Source organism: Anomaloglossus baeobatrachus, chromosome 2 (genome assembly GCF_048569485.1).
Source record: "Anomaloglossus baeobatrachus isolate aAnoBae1 chromosome 2, aAnoBae1.hap1, whole genome shotgun sequence".
Classification (NCBI taxonomy): Eukaryota; Metazoa; Chordata; class Amphibia; order Anura; family Aromobatidae; genus Anomaloglossus; species Anomaloglossus baeobatrachus.
The window spans coordinates 238032208-238038280 of NC_134354.1; positions in this window are offsets into that span (position 1 = coordinate 238032208).

Sequence of the window (6073 nt, forward strand, 5' to 3'; positions counted from 1 at the left end):
TTGTGGAAGCAGCCCTGGTTTGATTGTCATGTTCGCCGACATAGTGACCGGGTTGGGACAAGGGGAGTAGTAGTTATGGACTGGGCCTGCCCCGGTGGGTCATGTAAATGGTATTGTCTATTGTTACCTTTATGTTGTTTTTTTGGGTCGCCCATTGGACGGCGTCCCTAAGGTGTTATTTTGTAAACAATAGGCAATAAAGGCTGCTGTGGCCATTTTGAACCAAGTTGCATGCAGTCCGTGTGTTCATTTATATAGGATAAGGGGTTTTGGTAACAGAGACATCACAACAAGAGAATCCTCCCTCAGCTGGTCAAGAAAGCCATGTAACCCCTTGGGGAGGAGGGGCGACATGACCAAGGAGGAGGTTAGTGAATGATGGGGTTAATAGGGACAGTTTTGCAGGTATGCCTAATATGGCATTAGGGGATGGTCTAGCCTGGGAGGAAGAGGGGGAGTAGGGAAAGGGTTAGTCTAGGAGAGTGAGGGGTTACCTCCTCTTCTGCTTCCGGACGCTGAGTGATCCCAGCCCACCCTCCCTTTGTTTTGTTATCTGGGGGGATGTGGTTTGGGCAGTTGGGATGCTATTCGTCACAGCAGCGGGGGGGGGACGGCGTCCCTAAGGTGTTAGTTTGTAAACAATAGGCAATAAAGGCTGCTGTGGCCATTTTGAACCAAGTCGCATGCAGTCTGTGTGTTCATTTATATAGGATAAGGGCTTTTGGTAACAGAGACATCACGACCGGAGAATCCTCCCTCAGCTGGTCATAGATATAACATCCTGGGAAAACTTTTCAAAGTATTATACATTTCTGTTATTCTTAAAATTAGTGGCATATTTACAGTGGAGACAGGACAACTGACACATATAGTAACCTATGTTTATAAGTGTGTTTATTTACTTTAGGATGTGTTCCCACAGAGCCTTTTTACTGAGTTTCTGGAGTTGAAACTCCAAGTTTTTGAGGTGTATAGATTTTTATATGAGGATCTTGAAGAGTTTCTGCTCATATACTCCTCCTAAAACAAAACAAAATGTGTGAAGATGCCCTAATTATCATTTTAAAGTCTTTAGTAACATGACTGCCCTACTGCAGAGGCTTCCCCAACCGGCTTTTTAAAACCCCGGACCCCAAAACTCCCTTTATTTTCTCCGTTAATAAACACTTAACATCATTGTTTGATAAATTGGCCAAATTGACCCTGTTTATTAACAAACAAATACAAATAAATAACCATTTATATAAACGCAAGGGAGGTTCTTGGAGCCCCAAAAACCTGATGGACACCAAATATTGTTTCAAACCATCCGGCATATTTGCCCCCAGCCACGACCACAAGCTCGGGGACACCACCGTTGCTGGAAAACCTTGTCCCTAACCGACTCTCAGGGGACCCCACCATGGAGAACCCCCAAGTCCACCAGGCAATTAGCATCCCAAAACAAATGAGGGGGGTGGTCCCAATCTATCAGATTTACCATCCCCACCCCGACATTTCCACCAACTCCAAGAACCCCCCTCGCCACCACGAGCATTACCTGATACCGCATAATGCGAGTCACCTCACCAAAACCAGTGCCCGCTCCACTCCTTCCTGAATGCTCAAGGCCCACAAATCAACACCCACTGCCATCAAATGCCAAAAATTCCCCTCCCCTGACTCCAAGTCCCAACTCCAACTCCTCATTTCTGGCCACAAAATTCCCAACCACCCGGTTAACTTTTATTCTGGTCTTGTCAATTCTTTCCAGAGACCGAGACCCCCTCCTTACCTTCCTAGGCACAATGTCGGACCAAACCCCCCTCAGCTTCAGGAAACTGGACCAGAGGCACAGCAGGTCATGCCAAATATCCCTGATCAACTCCCCACAAGGGCGAATCCCCAAATCATTCCCCCCAACATGCAACACCAGCACATCGGGGGGGACGATTTAACTGTGCGAAACAGTGAAAATTGATTAGCACCTGTCGCCAGCAAATGCCCCACACCCCGATCCCCCGCACGATTACCTTGTCTCTGGACCAACCCAACTGCCAACCTTTGCTCCACACTAGAGTTGAGCGCGGTTCGTGGTTCGTGGTTCTCCAGTTCTAGGCTCGAGTGATTTTGGGGCATGTTCTAGATCGAACTAGAACTCGAGCTTTTTGCAAAAGCTCGATAGTTCTAGAAACGTTCGAGAACGGTTCTAGCAGCCAAAAAACAGCTAAATCTTAGCTTGGTTTCTGCTGTAATAGTGTAAGTCACTCTGTGAATCAAACTATTATCACATTTCAGTGTATAGTGTGCGTGAACAGCGCCTTCAGATCACTGCTGTTTCTATAATGGCGATCGCCATTTTTTTTTTTTTCTTGTCTTCCTTCCCTAAGCGCGCGCGTCTTGTGGGGCTGGCCAGCATGTCAGCCAATCACAGACACACACACACCTAAGTGGACTTTGAGGCAGAGAAGCAACGGCATGTGTGATAGGATCTGCATGTCACATGTCCCTGCATTATAAAACCGGACATTTTCTTCACGATCGCCATTATCTGCCTTCTGCGTCTTTGGTGTCAGACATCACTGTCGCAGTTCCGTCCTTTGTCCTATCGCCGATACAGCTGTATGCGCTGCATACACAGCGTTAGACAGCTTAGGGAGAGCACATTCTAGCAGTCCTTTTAAGGGCTCGTACCGGCAGGGTCAGAGAGCCATAGGTGACAGGTCCTGCAAACAGCAACAGCGTCTGTGTAGCCCAGGTCAGGGATTTCCTCCCTGCATTTCACCATTAGGAGGGAATAGAAAGGCAGGCTTCCATTCCTCTACCCAGAGCACCACAATCCTGCCACTGTACCCTCTTGTCCTCTGCACACTCCAACTCATTCTAACTAAGCCATTATACTAGCAAACACTCAGTGTACCTAGTGGCATCCTATACGTGGCTATTGGACTTTGCTATAGTCCCACTAGTGCCAAGACATTTGCAGAGCGCATCTGCCTGCGTTGCACACTCCAACTAATTATAACGAAGCCATTATACTAGCACACACTCAGTGTACCTAGTGGCATCCTATACGTGGCTATTGGACTTTGCTATAGTCCCACTAGGGCCAAGACATTTGCAGAGCACATCTGCCTGCATTGCACACTCCAAGTTTTTTAAACTAAGCAATTTTACTAGCAAACACTCAGTGTACCTAGTGGCATCCTATACGTGGCTATTGGACTTTGCTATAGTCCCACTAGTGCAAAGACATTAGCAGAGCACATCTGCCTGCATTGCACACTCCAAGTTTTTTAAACTCAGCCATTATACTAGCAAACACACAGTGTACCTAGTGGCATCCTATACGTGGCTATTGGACTTTGCTATAGTCCCACTAGTGCCAAGACATTTGCAGAGCGCATCTGCCTGCGTTGCACACTCCAACTAATTATAACGAAGCCATTATACTAGCAAACACTCAGTGTACCTAGTGGCATCCTATACGTGGCTATTGGACTTTGCTATAGTCCCACTAGTGCCAAGACATTTGCAGAGCGCATCTGCCTGCGTTGCACACTACAACAAATTATAACGAAGCCATTATACTAGCAAACACTCAGTGTACCTAGTGGCATCCTATACGTGGCTATTGGACTTTGCTATAGTCCCACTAGTGCCAAGACATTTGCAGAGCGCATCTGCCTGCGTTGCACACTCCAACTAATTATAACGAAGCCATTATACTAGCACACACTCAGTGTACCTAGTGGCATCCTATACGTGGCTATTGGACTTTGCTATAGTCCCACTAGGGCCAAGACATTTGCAGAGCACATCTGCCTGCATTGCACACTCCAAGTTTTTTAAACTAAGCAATTTTACTAGCAAACACTCAGTGTACCTAGTGGCATCCTATACGTGGCTATTGGACTTTGCTATAGTCCCACTAGTGCAAAGACATTAGCAGAGCACATCTGCCTGCATTGCACACTCCAAGTTTTTTAAACTCAGCCATTATACTAGCAAACACTCAGTGTACCTAGTGGCATCCTATACGTGGCTATTGGACTTTGCTATAGTCCCACTAGTGCCAAGACATTTGCAGAGCGCATCTGCCTGCGTTGCACACTCCAACAAATTATAACGAAGCCATTATACTAGCAAACACTCAGTGTACCTAGTGGCATCCTATACGTGGCTATTGGACTTTGCTATAGTCCCACTAGTGCCAAGACATTTGCAGAGCGCATCTGCCTGCGTTGCACACTCCAACTAATTATAACGAAGCCATTATACTAGCACACACTCAGTGTACCTAGTGGCATCCTATACGTGGCTATTGGACTTTGCTATAGTCCCACTAGGGCCAAGACATTTGCAGAGCACATCTGCCTGCATTGCACACTCCAAGTTTTTTAAACTAAGCAATTTTACTAGCAAACACTCAGTGTACCTAGTGGCATCCTATACGTGGCTATTGGACTTTGCTATAGTCCCACTAGTGCAAAGACATTAGCAGAGCACATCTGCCTGCATTGCACACTCCAAGTTTTTTAAACTCAGCCATTATACTAGCAAACACTCAGTGTACCTAGTGGCATCCTATACGTGGCTATTGGACTTTGCTATAGTCCCACTAGTGCCAAGACATTTGCAGAGCGCATCTGCCTGCGTTGCACACTCCAACTAATTATAACGAAGCCATTATACTAGCAAACACTCAGTGTACCTAGTGGCATCCTATACGTGGCTATTGGACTTTGCTATAGTCCCACTAGTGCCAAGACATTTGCAGAGCGCATCTGCCTGCGTTGCACACTCCAACTAATTATAACGAAGCCATTATACTAGCACACACTCAGTGTACCTAGTGGCATCCTATACGTGGCTATTGGACTTTGCTATAGTCCCACTAGTGCCAAGACATTTGCAGAGCGCATCTGCCTGCGTTGCACACTCCAACTAATTATAACGAAGCCATTATACTAGCAAACACTCAGTGTACCTAGTGGCATCCTATACGTGGCTATTGGACTTTGCTATAGTCCCACTAGTGCCAAGACATTTGCAGCACGTCTGCCTGCGTTGCACACTCCAACGAATTATAACTAAGTTACATTGTCAGGGATATTTATTCTTTATTATTCTGCTGTTAATAAAGCTAGACCACCACTGCAATCTTCACCACCTCTCAATTTTTACTACCACATTTTCAGTCCACAATCTTGTCGCAATCAACATGAGTGGCAAAATGACAGATGCTGGTGGAAAGGGGAAGAGGCGTGGTGGAAAAGGCAAAAAATGTTTTGTCAGTGGGGAAGGTGGCAAAGCTCCATTATCATCTGCTGAAGATAGACCATCTACTAGCAAAAGTAAGATGTCTACTACTTATTGTGGACAATCCGATGTGCTCCCTTTTTTACGGACACGAACAAGAGGAACAAAGGTAGATGATGGGCAAAAAAGGAAAATGCTTGAATGGATCTCAAGTGGTCCAACAAGTGCCCTCTCAGCCACTTCAAGTACCGCATCCAAAAAACACCATTCCTCTGAGTTCTCATCCCAATCACACTTGATTTCTCCCAGCTCTGAAGTCTCCATCAGCCCTGCACAGTATGGTGGAACTGAGATGGCTGAGTCTGCAGAGCTGTTCAGTCACACTATAGCCTGGGAATCAGAGGTCTGCTCCCAAGCTACAGTGAGTACAGAACAGGAAATGGTCTGCAGTGATGCCCAGAACCTTTGTGACTCAGATTCAGGCCGTGAGGACCAAGTTTCTGAGCATAATGTTGACCCTTTGTCACAAACTGTAACACCTGTGGTTATAGACAATGAGGAACATACTGATGAAGATGAGACGCAGATACCCGATTGGGATGACAACTTAAATATTCGGTCAGGGCAAGAAGAGGCTCGGTCTGAGGGGGAGGGGAGTGCAAACACAACAATTGATGATGACGTTCTAGATCCCACCTACTGTCAACCCCCAGTCAGGCACTCGAGGAGGTCAACAGAGGCGGTGGAGGAGGATGCAACCGACGACGAAGTTACCTTGCGCCTTCCTGGACAGAGTCGGAGCACTGGTAGCACGTCTACAACTGCATCCTCA